Source organism: Anser anser (genome assembly GCF_964211835.1).
Source record: "Anser anser genome assembly, contig: HAP1_SCAFFOLD_172, whole genome shotgun sequence".
NCBI lineage: Eukaryota > Metazoa > Chordata > Aves > Anseriformes > Anatidae > Anser > Anser anser.
In genome coordinates this window covers 104,837-121,589 of record NW_028153704.1, presented here as the reverse complement: position 1 = coordinate 121,589, position 16,753 = coordinate 104,837, and the positions used below count along the sequence as shown (strand labels likewise).

General features: G+C 38.8%; 1 long non-coding RNA gene across 1 annotated transcript; it reads right to left on the bottom strand.

Annotated features, from left to right (window-relative positions):
* Nucleotides 1-15,308: 15,308 nt before the first annotated feature.
* On the bottom strand, nucleotides 15,309-15,821 carry LOC310891602. Its single transcript, XR_014577649.1, has 3 exons — nucleotides 15,639-15,821; nucleotides 15,463-15,501; nucleotides 15,309-15,362 (listed from the first exon to the last, which is right to left on the bottom strand). It is a non-coding gene; the product is annotated as an uncharacterized lncRNA (long non-coding RNA).
* Nucleotides 15,822-16,753: the final 932 nt, after the last annotated feature.

Sequence of the window (16,753 nt, the reverse complement as noted above, 5' to 3'; positions counted from 1 at the left end):
TACATGAAGGTTTGAACTACATTCTAGTCCTGATCTTTCCAGTCAAAACTGTTTAAAAAACAACCCACCAAACAGTAAAACAAACAAGAAAACCCCATGCTTCCTCTCTACATAAAACTTTTCACAATTGTGTTTTCTGCCCACCACCTGGCTTTAAAAAGTATACGAACTTCTTTGAAAGATCATGTTTTTAGTCTGAACTCCAAATGAACAACGTGTAGGGCATGTAAAGAACAAGCACGTCATTAATGAAAGCTTTTCTCTAAAAAGGATAAACTTATTCTTGGGGAAAAGTGTGGAAACAGATGTTATCTAGGCAATATTCCTACAGGAAAAACGAATAATTTTGCCACACCTCAAAGGAAAAAATAATTGTGCTTAACAGGTAAGAAAATAAAAAAAATCAGAGCAAACCAAAAAATAAATCACAGAATATGCATCCTCGTTTTAATCATTAAGTATTACCTCTGAGCTCTGCTTTGGTGCTTGGCTTTGCACTTTCACAGGCTACACACTTCGTGGCCTCTGCTTTGTTTTGAACCAAGCAGGTCTCCCAATCCCAGCTTCCTTCAGGCTTCTTGAATTTGTCTAAATCCAGAAATTCTCCAGAAGGAGCAGAAAATGCAGATGCACTGCTACTGGTCACAGGTGTTGGACCCTCTGTGAGACAAACAAGACAGTTAACCATCCTGTTTGAACATGAACTATAAAATGAACATTAACTTTTAAATTTGATTTGTCAAATCCCACAGAAATGTTCAAAACTACTCCGCAACTCCCCCCCCCCCGCCCCTGAAAAAAATAAAAGCCACCAAAAACCCACAAAGAAACAAACAAACAAACAAAAAAACCAGAGTGGAACTCAAAGCTTCCAAACAACACACAACTCTGTTCAGCACACAAGCTTCTGCTGCTGTTGACCACAGTGTAACCTCCATAAAGAGGCCTGACAGGTGCCTTTTAAAAAAAAGGTGCCTTTTAAGAGAGAAGCAGAAGATAACGCTTCAAATTCAAAACCGGAAAGACAAGAATGGCTCTTCCCTTCCACAGCACACGCAGAAAACTTTTATCCTAGTATTACTTGCATCGCTCTTCCTCTTGACAAGTGCAACGTAACCGTGCAATTCACTGCACCATGGTCACAGTAAACCCCTCATTTCCAAAATTCCTCCTTGCAATGGCAAGAGCCTCAGACAAAGATGCCGACTGACCGCTCAGAGGTTGGAAGTCCAAGAGAATCAACTCTGTCTGAAATCCATTATCTTACCTCATGAAATTTCAGTCTTACCGCACAGGATGATTACAAAAGCCCGGTCTAGTCCATCTTAATTTGTTTCTTCCACGATATATTTGCACAGGTGTTTTTCGATGTAATGGCATGTTAAATGACATTTAGAGTCAAAGTTAGAATTAGAATCGTATTTTAAAAACAATACAACCACACTCAAAATCAATTACGGTCACACACAATGGGAAACAACCCAGTACTGCCCTGAAGAAGTTACCCAGCGGGTCACTCGCTTTCTTGAAGCCTACCACTGACCTTCATAGGCATCTCTCTGCTTTAGCTTAAGACTAGTTAAGACTACACTGTCTTGAAATCTGGCTTCACATCTCCCCTCAATTACATACAAACGGTGAGTAGAGGCATTTTGGACACATTCTGTAATTTTTTTTACTTATTTTTTGAAAGAGAAAAACACTAATTTTTAACTCTTTCTATGGAGTTCTCATTTTCGCCAGTGAAAAATCACTATGTTGTTTTTAAATTAAGTCACCCACTTCAGCCATCTTCCCTCACCAGCTGCAAAGCCGGGGGTATCTGCATTGATCCAGCTCCGTACTAATACATTTCACAATCAGTTCAATTTATGCGACAGGCTGGAACCTGGGCTGAGACCTCTGAAGTGCCTGTAAACCAATCCTGCAGACAGCCGCTAACCCATCAACCGTACCTGGGAATCGTGTTGCTTAAAATATTCCATATATGCAACGTACTTTTATTCTGTACAAGATTCACAGAGGCTAGGATGGAAACAACAGGAAAAAAAGGACCATACCTGGTTTCTCAGACTGACAGGCTACACATTTGTTATCTTCCGTCTTATTTGGTACAAGGCATATTCCACAGTCCCAAGAGCCTTTCGCCTTCTTAAATTTGTCTTCAAAGCCCAGAGTGGCTGTTGTGTCAGTGCTGCTCGAGGAGGATGTCACTGTCACCGAGCTGTCTGTGACCACTGGTCATGTCAGAGCAGGCATTACTCCCGTTCCAGGTTTTGGTGTCTCACATGCTATACATTTTGTAGCTTCCGGTTTGTTTTGGACAAGACATGTATCGCAATCCCACGTTCCAGGTACTGTTTTGAATTTGTCTCCAAAGCCCAGCATCCCTGCTGGGGGCGCTGCTGGCTTTGAGGTGTCGCATTGACTTGAACTTACTGTCTGTTTCATACTCTCAACTGTTGACGCTTTAGTAGCTTGACAAGTTACACATTTGTCCTTCATGTCTTTGTTTTGCAGAAAAGGGTCACATGTATCAGATTGCCAGTACGATGCTTGTTTAGAAGTCTCTTTACCTGCAGAAAAAGTTGTTATTGCAGGCCTAGTATAAACCACTGTGCTTGTTGTAGGTTGCGCAGACGTAGAAGAGCGTGTTTTCAACAATCCAAAGTCTAGGAAGCAAGAAAAAAAAGTCTTCCTGTTAGCGCAGCACCTCACTACATGTAACTAAGTGACTTTACTAGAGGGCAAAAATTTCAACTCAGGTGCCAATGGTTACAACTAGACATTCAGACCGAGCGCAACAGGAAGTCCCCAGAAATCTTATCTAAACGGATGAAATTTCATCTGCTGCACTGGGTCACAACAGAACATTTCGTTAAAGCTTCATTTAACTCTTTGTTTCCAAGCAAGCTTTAAATCAACATTTTCACTGGTCGATACAAGTACAAACAGACAGTAGCTGACTGAAATCTGACAGTCCAACGTGGAATGGAAATAATACAATTTGATTGAGACGCGATGCCCAATCGAATCAGATTTCTAAAGCTCCTCCTTCCGTAGCAGATGACTCAAATCTACTCCAGTAACTGTACAGAAGTTTGTACTCGGAGCAGCAATCCATACGGTATTTTCCCACAGATGCTGAATATTAATTAAATAATAAAAACTCAAGACAATTGAACAACTGTCTAATTTTCTATAATTAGGACAACTCCTTATTTAAAAGGTGGCAATTTTAACAGAAAAGACAAGCTACTAATACAGAAAGACTAAAGGAAATGCATCTTAAACAGCAGCTCAAGTTGCTTGTAAATCTACCTTGAACATAGTTGTTTTGTGGTTTGTTTGTTGGTTTTTTTTAATCAAAAATGAAGTCTTTGAACAATGTGGATTTAGATTCTGCTTCTTTTAAACCGATAAAGAAAGTGAATGTCACTTCACTCAGAGGTCTTTCCTTAAACAAAATGCACAATGTATTTTCTCTCACTTAGCTCTTTCCAACAGAGAAATGTGCTGCCTTCTTAACAAGTATGTAAGTTAGAAGAAGACTTTTGGGAAAAGATCAAATTCAATAAAGCCCTTTTTCTTAAAAGATATCTTTTCCACAGACACACTTTATGAAACTGTTGAAAACAATTGCAATTGCTTAAAAACAAAATTCAGAAAAGGGTTTTTAACGTAAAACACTCCACTTCTGTTTGCAGTTTAAATTTTAATCCACAGGAGCCATTGTAAGCTAAGGCCCAAAGATTCGCAGCTTTCGCCATGTATTTGGAACTGAAGCTCTTTCCTATTCTTTCTTCACCTGGGCTGAAGGTGGGACAGGAGTGTTGAGCTTTACAAACATTTCCTTTTCAATTCCACAAATTGTATTTACTTAAAATGAAACACCGATTATCTGGCTAATTCTCTTAGTACCTCATTTACAATTACATCCTAACACGTAAAGGAGATGCAACCCATCTGCTTTTCATCTTGCAGTTTTACTTCCAGCAACAAACACCACTTAGAATAGAAGGGGGCAGATGCACCCTAACAAACGCAGCGCTTAATGTAATGCTCTCCTACATTCATATTTATAGCAGATACTCTATTAACCATAAGTCGTGTGTTGGTTTTTTTTTAATAAAAAATGCTAGCGTATTTTTTGCAGCATCTTTTTAAAAGGAGTTCATTATCTCACCAGGATTTTTTAGAACGTCTAAGACGCTTCCTTCCTTTAATACGTGGGCAGTGGTGAAGGGACCACCAGCAAAATCTTTGACCTCCTCTTTCTGTGTGTTGATGTTGGTTGAGGTGGTGGTGTCTTTTGAAACAAAAGAAAACAAAAACAGCTTTCACAATGTGACCTAGTTAGAGCAGATTATACTCACTTTTGTTAGAAACAAGAATTTCCAGCTTTCATGCTTCTCACATAAGAATCTTCACAAATTCTACTTACTTTGCAATGCTTTATGATTACAAGCAAAACAAAAAGCAACAAAACAAAACAAAAATTATAAAAGCAGATCTGTCACTGGAAAAATACTGCAGAAGTCCAACACTGCCTGGAATTGCTAGCATGCGCAGACAGGACAGATTGAAGATTTAATAAAGAAAAAAAGGAAAATCAGCACTTCAGATCTGAAGTGCTAAAGTTTCAGTTACCTAGGGTAAGAAAGGGCGTCACTGGAGTACCACTGGGTCCAGAAAGTTCTGCCGATTTTACAACGGGAACACTAAATGTAAACCCAATCTGCTATGAACAAGAGAGGTTTTTCAGATTCTCAAGCCACAGGAACTCCAATCGAATGCACACACAAAACCAAATCTGAAAGCTGCTCTTCACATTTGTAGCACGCATGCTGAATGACAAATTATAAGCCAGAAGCCTACATACTTTTCTCCATCAAGGCAGATTCTGCTTTAGTGTTCTGCAACAGCCTACTAAATGCCTAAGAAAAAAAGTCAAGCTCCTTTATTATTTTACTTACAGAAGACGTAGGTAGCACTTCTGCCTCAGTAGATTTCACAACTGGAGATGAAAACGCAAACTCAGGACTGCTAACAGTACTTGTTGGTTGTATCTGTATTTTCAAAAGAATTAAAGGTTTATATTGAAGAGCAACAACTACCTGAATTCACTACCCAACAGAAGTCCCGCAGTGACGTCGAAAAACCTGATGTTTGAGTTATTTTGCAGATAAAAGTAATAATAAAACACAGGGAAGTTTCCAAGTGGGTATAGGACAGTATCTTCAAAACCAAATTCCAGAAACTGAGAGGAAAAGCTGGAGATGCTACTTAGGTCTAAATGCACGGAAAAGCAAGCCAGGAAGCTGAAGAACGGCAAACTCAGCCCAATGATACTCCAAGAACTTCAGCAAACACCTCAACATGTTAAAGCAGCTGTCTACTTCAAACCGTACAAAAAATATTTCAAGTACTCTGGAACAGATTAATGTTTATTTTATTGCAATAATATGACAATTATTGCACCCTAGGCTCATTCTATGTGAGGCTCATATGACCACGTTACCTCTAATTTAATAACTTAAATAAAGTTGTGGTTTAACCATTGCAGGCAACTAAGCACCACACAGCCACTCGCTCACTCCCTCCAAGTGGAACAGGGAAAAGAACCGGAAGTAAAGAAGTAAAGTTGTTAAATTTGAGGTAGCATTAATGACTCATCGCATGTAATGGCTACCTGGAAAGACAAATGCCATAACCCTGTACATACTCCCCACTCCTTCCCCTTCTTTCCCCCAGCATTTATTGCTGAGCACGATGCTAAATGGTGTGGAATATCCCTTCGGTCCTCTGGGCTCCGCTGTCCTGGCTGAGTGCCCTCCCAGCCTCTTGTGCATCCCCGACCTCCTCGCTGGCAGGGCAGCGTGAGAAACAGAAAAGGACTTGTCACTGTGTAAGCACTGCTCAGCAACAGCTAAAACACCAGTGCCTTACCAACACTGTTTTGCTCACAAATCTGCAACACAGCATCATCTACTACGAAGAAAATTAACTCTACCCCTGCCCAAACCACTATAAATAACTTGGCATAAAGTCCACACCCCCCTTCCCCCGCAGACTTCCACAGCATTTGAAGCAGTTATACAATCACGTTAAATGGGAGTTGGCAGGCTCTAAGACTGAGAGAAGCAGAATCAAAACATTTATGCCTTTTTCCCCAAACTGGCATACAACCCCAATTCATTCAGCTGCGTAGAAACTAATATTTGTTAGTTTCATGAGCACCACAGAAAAAGTCAACTCGCAATAAAGCAGTATACTCATTGTAAACATTATTTATAGCATAAAGATTTACCTTGCCCGCCGCCGTCGCTGCTGCATCTGCCATGCCTGCCGCCTCCGTTGAATTTGCCACGCTTGTCGTTGCCGCTGTTGACCTTGATATGTCCTTTGTCATCAGCAGATATGGCATGCCCGCCGCCATTATTGGATATGTCAAGCCTGAGGGCACTGTTGAACACGTTATGCCTGACGTCGCCGTTGTATATATCATGTCCTCCACCTCCTCCTCTGATAGATCTGTCAAGTCCTCCACCTCCGATGGATCTGTCATGCCCTCCACCTCTGATGGATTTGCCATGCCCGTCGCAGCTGCTGGAGTTGCCGTGCTCATTGCTGCTGTTGAAACAGCGCTCGGTGACGCTGAGACAGCGCTACTACCAACGAAACTGGAATTGAACTGAGGCAGCGATGCAGCACTGATGGGTAGGGGTATGTTCGGTAGCACTGGTTCCTCCACTTCCTAAAGTTGCAAATTTTAATTTTTCTTATACAAGACATACTACTTTCTCACCCCATCCCACCCAATTTATTAACAAAATTAAATAGAACAAAAATCCATACAAATTAAGAGAAAGCAAGTTTCCAGAAGAAATCCCGATCTCCCCACCTCTGTCTACCACGTCATTTTAATTTATGGCAGGCCTGCTTCCACATTATACTCTATTCAACAACTGTACAGCAAGAACACTGAAAGTTAACTCAAAACCTGTGCGGAACAGAGACGCACAGATCACATTTTTTTTCTTTCTTTTCTATACTTTAGTCATCAAAGCTCTAGAGAAGCATCATCCTTTCTAACTACCCTCGCATGGCTTCAATTAAGAGTACACTCTCAAGACAAGTGAGAAAGTGTTCCTCTTGCAAAATTAGGCAGGATAGCTGCCAAAGTTTCTAAAGTCACTACAGCAGTGAACGTGGAAAAAGGTAATGTTTAAAGAAGCAGGTAGGTTCAACAACCAAACTAAACACAAAAAGCACCAAAGAAAGTCAGACTAGCAGCACTGAAGATTGTGTTCTGGTAAATACAGTCTATACCATGTATCAGGATGCAAATATAAAAATCAGAAAACAGCCTCTTAACAACTTCAATTTTCATCCCTGCCACTTACTTTATTTGATTACTAAGATTGGATGAGTTATGTTTTAAATGGCATAGAAAATCTGACCAAAATTTGTACAGTACTATCATGATCTACTTAGAAATGACTAGGCAGGGATGTAAGTTGGTACTACTGATATTCAGTGCATCCTGTAGCTTACATCTGTTTCACAGTTTTGATTTGAAAAGTTTATGGAACTTTTGATATTTGGACCATTATTTTATTTGTGTTACAGGAATAAACAACAGTGTTTACGATTTCTTTATATTGCATCATCCTGAAGTCCCATTTAATGATTTGAAACTTAAATTAACTTAAATACTTAATATTAACTTAATATTAATTAAATACTTAATATTAACGTAAATACTTAAATTAACTTACAGGCAGCTTATATAACATCCAATAAAAGAAAAATTAATCTGAATATTCATGGTCATAGTTTTATGGAATAGATTTTTCCTATTAAAATGAGAAAAAAACTCTCTCACAATGAGTTTGGTGAGTATCAAAAACTGAGTCATCGTTAGCAGACATGCAGAATGCTGTCTTCTACTACTCTTTCAAACTCTTGGCCTGTATCTTTCTGTATGACTTAAATATGAAACCAAAAATTAAGCTTTTTTTTTTCTTTTTATACTTGGCACTCGTTTCAAGTATCATTCCTGTAGAAAAACTATACAAACCTTCACCAAAACATTACTTCTCTTCTTAGGACTCATTCATTCAATTGCTAACGAGAAATGTTATAGTTTGAAGAATCTCCAAGGTAAGAGAATTAAAAATTTCAAAATTACATAAGCAAAGTTCAGGTATTCAAAGACAGGAAATCAATTGGAGCCTGCTCTGAAACCCACAAGAAAACAAAAACAATGCAAAAATAAAGCGGTATTGTTATAATTTACTATGATGCAATAAAACTGACACACTTAGCTAGTTACTTCAGTAAGCTCAGTGACAGCAATTAATTTAAGAGTCACTTACCTGTTCTTGTACAGCTCTTGATAAATAGTGTATTCCTCTTTCCCTTCTCATTTTGCCACCTCCGCTACTCACTCCTGAAGACAGACCATTGGACGCAGCAGTACTGAATTTGTAGCTGGTCACATTGCTAGCACACGACAGTACAGAAGTTGGGGGAAACAAGAGAAAAAAAAATCACCAGCCAAATTTTTTTTCAAGATATTAGAGCTGTTATTAGTCCTAGAATTGAAACCTGCTGATCAGAAAAAAACTAAAGCTGTCTCACAAGTTGCTAAACGCTGGTAAATACTTGATGTTCTAAATAGGAAAAACTTTATTAACAGCAGCAATGAAAAGGACATACATAAGTGCACCGTTCACATGGGAACAATGACTAAGCCAGAAGACCTGAAATAGAAGAGCTGATTTAGATTGTTATTTTCCAGTGCTTCCTTTAAATAGGACTGGTTCTCTGATTCTGCGATGCACGTGTATCTTTTGCAGGGATATAAAAGAACAGCTCACAAAAATACAGAAAGAGTGCACATATGCACACATACACATGGGAAACACTGCCAACAGCTCTGATAGAATAGGGACGCCTTAGACTTGTGTGGCAAGGTAATATGGCCTAAGCTTCAGAAGCAGCTCTGGCTTTCATGTGGCCATCAGCAGGAACAGCAGAGGTGTTTGGGTATGCCAACATTCCAGAAGTCTTTTCAGACATGAATACAGATCCCTTTTGTAAGGCATACAAAGGCGTTTTTCTGGTACTTAAAAAAGCCTAGCTCAAAACCAGAAAGATATCCTAATCCAAGAGCAAATGGGGAAAAAATAACCCAAACCAGAAGTGGAATAGGGAATAACTCTAACAAAAGTACTATGGCAAGAAAATGAAGTATGCCTGGAAAAACCGTGACATCAAAGCTTATCTTGCAGCCAATCAGTCAGTCAGTACAAAAGTGCATTAGATCGCACTGGAAGACACCAGGTCAAACTCCCACAATACTGAGGAGGAGAACTGGTCTAAACTTGTCAAATACTTGACAACAGCCTGCTTAGCACTGTAACTGCATAGAGGAAGACAGATCCCTAAGGCAGATGCTCAGACTTTTCTCTAATCCAAACTGTCAATCCATTAGAATTCTGAAAAAAGTCTTACATCAAAATAGATCTTCATTCAGACAACTATCGCTTGCCCATAACAGCCCATATTCCTCTTTCTGTTAACACCTGTGAGCTTCAAGGGGGCAAAGACAGTTGTCAGCCTTCAAGCAAGTCTAATCTACAATTGGACTCAGGATATAAAATATATATATATATACACACACACGCATAGATATATAGCATTGGTGGGCCAGAGATTTACTGAGTATTCCAACTCAACTGTCCAAAGGGACTCTTGCCAGCAGATCAGTGTGGTGCTCCTGCTCCAGAACATGGCACCCAACAGAGACCAGCATCACAAAAAACACTACCACCACTACCTACTCTACAAACAAAAGGTAGGGCACTGCAATAAACTTTGTGAACGAAATCAAAAGCAGTGTGAGTTTTCTGTATCTCCTTCCTAAATGGAGAAGTAGAAAGGAGTTCTAACAAAGACAATTTAGAACAGTTTGAAAAAAACATAATTAAAACCCAGCACCTGATTGCACCTGTACCAGAACCTTAAAGCCAGTCGCTTCCACCCCTAAAAAGGTGGTTGTTGTGAAGTCCAACTTTTAGATGCCAAAACAAAGTGTTGAGTTCTTTCTGCAAGCCAAAGAATGCCCATGGTCACATAAGAATTGCTTGGCAGATGAGCATAGAGTCAACAAAATTCCCTGCTACTGTTCTTTGAAAAGAGCGACCCCCTAAAAACCGAGTGCAAAGTCCCTTAACTCAAGCATTATTACCCAAAACACCATTTGCCCAGAAGGAAAAGCCATCAATATTATCTGGAGGATAACTCATTTGACCTAAACCAAGAAAGCAGTATAACACAAAGCAGTCTCCTCAAGAAGAAATTCAATTAATTCTGCTGGATTTTTTTTATTTTAGAGATGAGTTAGCATTTGGCCTCAAATGATTCTAAAGAACACATGGTCTTCATGTGAACTCAAAGCAGACAATTAACTTCATCATGAAAGGAGTATTAAAAAAAAGAATAATAAATCATAAATCTTCCTCCATGTTTTTGCTTAAAAAATAAAGAAAAAAACACATCAATAAACATCCTCCTGAACTGTAACTCACTTCGCCTACTTCACCTTCTAAAGAATGCTTCAGAAAGAATCATCCCATTAGGACAGAGCTTTCAAACTGCAAGCAATTAAATAGCTAAAACTAATAGCTTTTCCCCTAGGGAACATTAAGAGGGACAAATTATTTTGTTATAAGTAAACTGAGTTATAAACCATGAAATATCTGTCAAAGCAAAATTTGTAACGCTACAGATTTAGTTAAACTACAAAATGAGCCATATTTCCTGTAGAAGGAAAAAATAAGGCCTCCAATAGCAAAGATCCTTTCTGTGGATACAGCATTATAACGTGCTTCGTTTCCCATCTTCGTATCCTTCTCAGAAGATAAACTTGGGATAAAAAGCGGTGTATCAGTACTTTTATTCTTGCTCATCTTCCTTCCTTTCATAAAAACAACAATTTTCTCAAAGTTATATTGATCTTCAAACACAATCCAGACTTTGCAGCTGCCTCAAAATACAAAATTTTCATTGGATTTCCCATTCCTTTTACTGAGAACTGTCACCACCTTTCAGGTGCAGACCGTACTGAAAAAGGAGATTTCTTTCTTTCTTCAAGTAAGTTTTAAATTAATAGATGTCATACCTTTCAGATGGTTCTGCTCGCTGTTCTGCAGGCAAAGTCTTCTCTCTCATCCCCTGCAAGTTAAGTTTAGTTCAAGACTTAGCTGAATATGTACAGAATACACAAAGTACCAACAACCACTTCATGTGTTTTTTTGTGGTTTTTATTTTATTTATTTATTTTTAATTTTATAGCCCTGAATACACCTCACCTACTTAACGTTGTTCCCTAATTCAGCATTGTGGGTACAGTTCAGTTAAATTTTGGGGCTAAAGTAAGCATCACTGCTTCACTCAGCATTGAGGACAAACTGATAGAACACTAAATCAAATTTGTCAAATCCTCTAACAAAGAAAGTAATTATTTTAAACAAAATGACAAAAATTGTGTGTGTGGGGGGGAGAGTTTTCATCAAAACTTGTGTTTGCCAACCCCGTAAAAGGGACATACTTTTCTGTTTTCTATCATTTATCAACAAACAAGAAAAAAAAAAACTCTACCCCCCTAAAAACTAAGCAGTTGCTGCTACATTCATTTTAGAACTTTACCAAATGGAGATTGTGCTGGCTAAACAACACAGAGATTGAAAGAGTTAAAAGCAATAAGCAACCAGTATTACTGTCCACTTTGATTTCCAGCCTAAAAAGCCCATACACTTAACACGTGGTCATTTGTACACTCAGACTGATACTGGAAACACAGATGTTTTCGCAGAAAGAGATGCCCATTTAATTTTATGGAAAATTTATCAGACTCCATCTACTCCAAAGCAATCAAAACCGATAACTCAGCACATTGTCAGAACTCTCACTTGGAGCACATAGCTCACCTGGAATAGTTTACACAGAACACGAGCATGTTTCATCAGTGACAGCTTTGTGTACATGAGAATATAAAAGGAAAACATTTCTGTCTTTTAATATTCTTTCACTGAGAACAGGATGACTCAATAGCACATCATGACATCGTGAAAACAACCACAAGACACTGAGTGTTTCAAAAACAGAATTAAATCCATAAAAGCTCAATCTATTTCACAATGGTTCCCACTGCCTTAAAGCTCGCCTCAAACATACTATCAGTACTTTTTGCAAAGATAGGATAACAATTGGTTTGAGAAACATTCCAAGACTGGAAAAAAAAAACAGGCACATAAGGACTCAAAAATGTACTCACTTGGTACTTTGTGTCTCCTCTCTGGCAAATTTTGCTGGACTGAGTAGTTGAAGTCGGTGATGGTTCAGAATACCGCGTATAACGCATCGGTTGACGGTTTACCGTTGGTGTCACAAGTCTCTTAACAGGTGGAGGCTGGAATGCATTCTGGGATTCCAGCTTTGAAAGGGAAACAGCAATCAATTTATCCTTACGTCCACCCAAATTAATTCCAATATTTATTGATGAAAACAAATTACAGAACTATAAACCTCCCCCCATCGGTCTTGGCACTCAGTGAATACAATTTGAAAATTCTGAAGACCGTTCAACTTGTAGAGGGAAATCACCAGAAAACCAGTAACAAAATCCATAAAGCTATATATAAGTAGCCAAAGTCTGACTGAATTCCGTTTCAAAATTTGGCAGTTAGCTTCATAGACAAAATAATTCATGCTACCATAATTAAAATAACCCATGTTCCTAGAATATGCTCCTATCTTTTCCTCTGCCCACACTGTGATTTTTTTTTTTCAGTAGCTTAATTCATTAATTTAACATTCGAAGTGTTAAGCAACTAATTATACAGGCTTCTGGGCTTCACATTCCCTACATTTTCCCTCTTCAAAGTTACACAAACAATAGAACACACTCAAAAAAACCAACTTGTCAGTCTTACAATAATCTCATTCATTAAAATATGATCCAATGCTTTACATGTGCATTAGATGCACTTCAAGTAGTGGGTTTGACTTCCCTTTTCAAAGCATTTTCACAGACCAGAGTTAATTTTTAACACAGACCACTGCGTGTTCTGCAAAACTGACTTAACTGAACTGTCAGACAGAAAACAAACCCTAAAGGCTACAAGATTTACCGATGGCTCCGCCTGCGGTCTTAAGGATCAGAAAATACAGTCTTAGGAAGCATGCTATTGTTCAAATCAATACCAACAGGAAATTTTTGTTTACGCTGCAGCTTTAATTTCACAGTATCTCCCAGCTCTTAGTAATAGGATTCACACTCTCTCTAAAGTATATAAAAATACATCTTTCTAAAAAATATTACATTCAGTTTGAAACCTTGAATAAGACATGTTTTATGTAAGTTCACAAATCTACTTCGAGTGAACGACGGTTCATTGCTGGTTTTAAAGGTAAAAAAGAAAAATATTAATTCCCCCAGTTAGGCATTCAATACACCAAGAGCTATTCTGCCTGGTACAGTTCCTTGAAATAAGAAAAATACCACATCACTGCTACCCACTGCAGAAGTTTAGCCCGAGTGCACAAGTGTTCCGTCAACCGCATGTTCACTTTAGCAGGAAAACACACGATCGTCTCCTCAGCAAATAATTGCTTCTCATCACGGGCTACCCTTCTCCCGCCACCATTATGAATTCTAGTATTATGAATAGACAATCTATCTCCTTTCACCCACTGACAGCTGCGTGCAACATTCATTTAGTGGCTGACAATTTCAGGCTCTCTGTTGCAAATCTGGCAGATCTTTCTTAATGCCTTATCACAGGTGTATTGCTATAATATAACTGAGAATTCACACCAGATTTGGTTTTAGTTATTTGGATAATATTTATGATATACTTCACTTCTCCATGCCCTTGTAATTTGGCAGATGGTGAAAAGATGGTCCAGGAAATCTGAGATGTTTGTAAACTCTGAAGTGATTGTAAACTTAATTATACATCCATCCAATCAAGGAATTGGCACAGAAACTTCTTGAGACACTGTCCCTTTTCTCATTAGAACAGAAGATGAAAAGTTTGCACATCTTGTTATTTCCTTCAGTCACCTGATCTTCAAGTGGTCATTTAAGGGTTTTGCAATTTAATAAGCCCAAGGATACCCCTAACTAAAGTCGTCAAAAAAAGATGACTAGTTTTCATTTTTTAAAGAAAATGAAAGGAAATCATGCTTTACCACAGCATTATCACCAGTTCTGTGCTACCTCCAAATAGGAATTTAGGAGCGTTAAGATTTATAGCGTCAGAAAAGAAAAAGAAAAAAAAAAACCTCTACCCCCCTAAAAACTAAGCAGTTGCTGCTACATTCATTTTAGAACTTTACCAAATGGAGATTGTGCTGGCTAAACAATACAGAGATTGAAAGAGTTAAAAGCAATAAGCAACCAGTATTACTGTCCACTTTGATTTCCAGCCTAAGAAGCCCATACACTTAACAAGTGGTCATTTGTACACTCAGACTGATACTGGAAACACAGATGTTTTCGCAGAAAGAGATGCCCATTTAATTTTATGGAAAATTTATCAGACTCCAACGATGGTTCATCGCTGGTTTTAAAGGTAAAAATGAAAAATATTAATTCCCCCAGTTAGGCATTTAATACACCAAGAGCTATTGTGCCTGGTACAGTTTTGCAATTTAATGATACCCCTAACTAAAGTCATCAAAAAAAGATGACTAGTTTTCATTTTTTAAACAAAATGAAAGGAAATCATGCTTTACCACAGCATTCTCACCAGTTCTGTGCTACCTCCAAATAGGAATTTAGGAGCGTAAGATTTATAGCGTCGGAAATTAACAATTTTCCTCCTCTTTACTTTGAATGGTGATAAAAAGCACAAAAACTAGTTTTCTGTGCCCGAATGAACACGGAAGTCTGTACAAAGTCTATATGACCACTCAATCAGTATTTTTCTATTTGTGATCATTTCTTCAAGAGCAAACTTGCCTCAACAGGAATTTTAATATGCAGCTTCACCCCAAGTTGGGGGACAAGATAAAACGACTTGGTGTGTTCTAGAGTTGTTGCTCTCAACTTACAAAGATAACATAATTCTTAACCTGAGTAATCTTCACAGCCCATCATCTACTGTGGATACATGCCAATATTAACTTGATTTGATGTCTATGTTGTCACTGAGGTTTGAGAAAATTTTTCTAATAGTGATAAAGCATTGAAAAAGTTATCTACCTCAGCTTAAGACATTATTGGTTCTTACCTTTCTTCGTTTGGACTGGAAGTCAGTAATATCCGGTTTATCTATGTCCGGAGGCTAAGGGAAAAAACAAAGCATAACTATTAGAGGGCAATTTTTTTTTCCTGAGAGAGAGGGTTCCCTGCAACAAAAATGTGGGGGTTCATGGTCAACTTACACAACACAGCGGCAAAAGAGATGTCATTCTTTTAGCATCCTGTTGAAAAAATAGCGCAATAAATTAAACCGGCCACAGCGTAAGGAAGAATAGTTTTATCTTTATCCTTTGATGGCACATTTACTAAGTTTTATAAACACATGAAGCAAAAACAGATTAAAAGAAGTGCTATTTACCAACAAAGCGGTTGACAGCTTCTCCACTGCCTCCAAGATGCACCACGCTGAGGTACTCAAGGTAGCGTGGGACCACACAGTTTCTTGTCTAGCTTTCGCTCTCTTTTGTGCCTGAAAAATTAGCATTTTAAGTGTTACAATGGTCAATTCTCAGCTAAGGAGGCATGTATTTTATGTCCCAAGGCTACACTGATGATACAATCAATATATTCTGATGACAGAGAAACATGCAGTCACTGGGAGTTCAAGCCATAAAGAAGAGAATACATTCGGAGTTTAATGAAGTTTACCTTGGGCCTCAGTGCATCTTGCACGTGCTTGTTGCACGAGCAATAAAAGAACTCCGTACTTGTAAAAGGTCAAGACGGATGATGCCAGGACTGCTAAGGCCTCCGAAGCAGTAATCAGGGAAACAGAACTCAAGAAAAGGCTTGTGGTACAGAAAGCATTTTCAGTAACAACACAGACCTCAGAGTTTCACGATGGTCTAAGTGTACCATCTTAAAATCAGTGTATACAATCATAACCAGGAACTAGTTTTACTTCTCTCTTGCTTCCTCCCTTCCCCCAAGATTAAAGTTGGCTGCAAATCTTTGTCTTAAAAGATAAAGATCTGATTTAAACTGTAACAGATCTAAACATTACACTGAAAAAGTAAACTGTTTATTTGCACCACCCAACTTCAAATATCAGTCGAAAACTTCCTTTGGTGTGACTTTTTTTCTTCCCAGGTTAAACCCCTCATATAACCACACTGTGCTTATCACACGATGTGAAGACAGGAAGCAGACCACGCAGCATGTAAAAACACAAGTGAGACTCACAGAACCACAGAATGGTTAAGGTTGGAAGTGACCTCTAGAGATCGCCTGGTCTACCCCCCCGCTCAAGCAGGGCCACCCCGAGCAGGTTGCCCAGGACCATGTCAAGTCAGCTCTTGAAGACCTCCAAAGAGGGAGACTCCACAGCCTCTCCGGGCAACCCGTGCCAGGGCTCCATCAGCCGCACAGTGCAAAAGCATTTCCTGATGCTCAGACAGAGCCTCACGTTTCAGTTTGTGCCTGTTGCCTCTTGACCTGGCACTGGGCACCGCTGAAAACACAATGGCTCTCTAT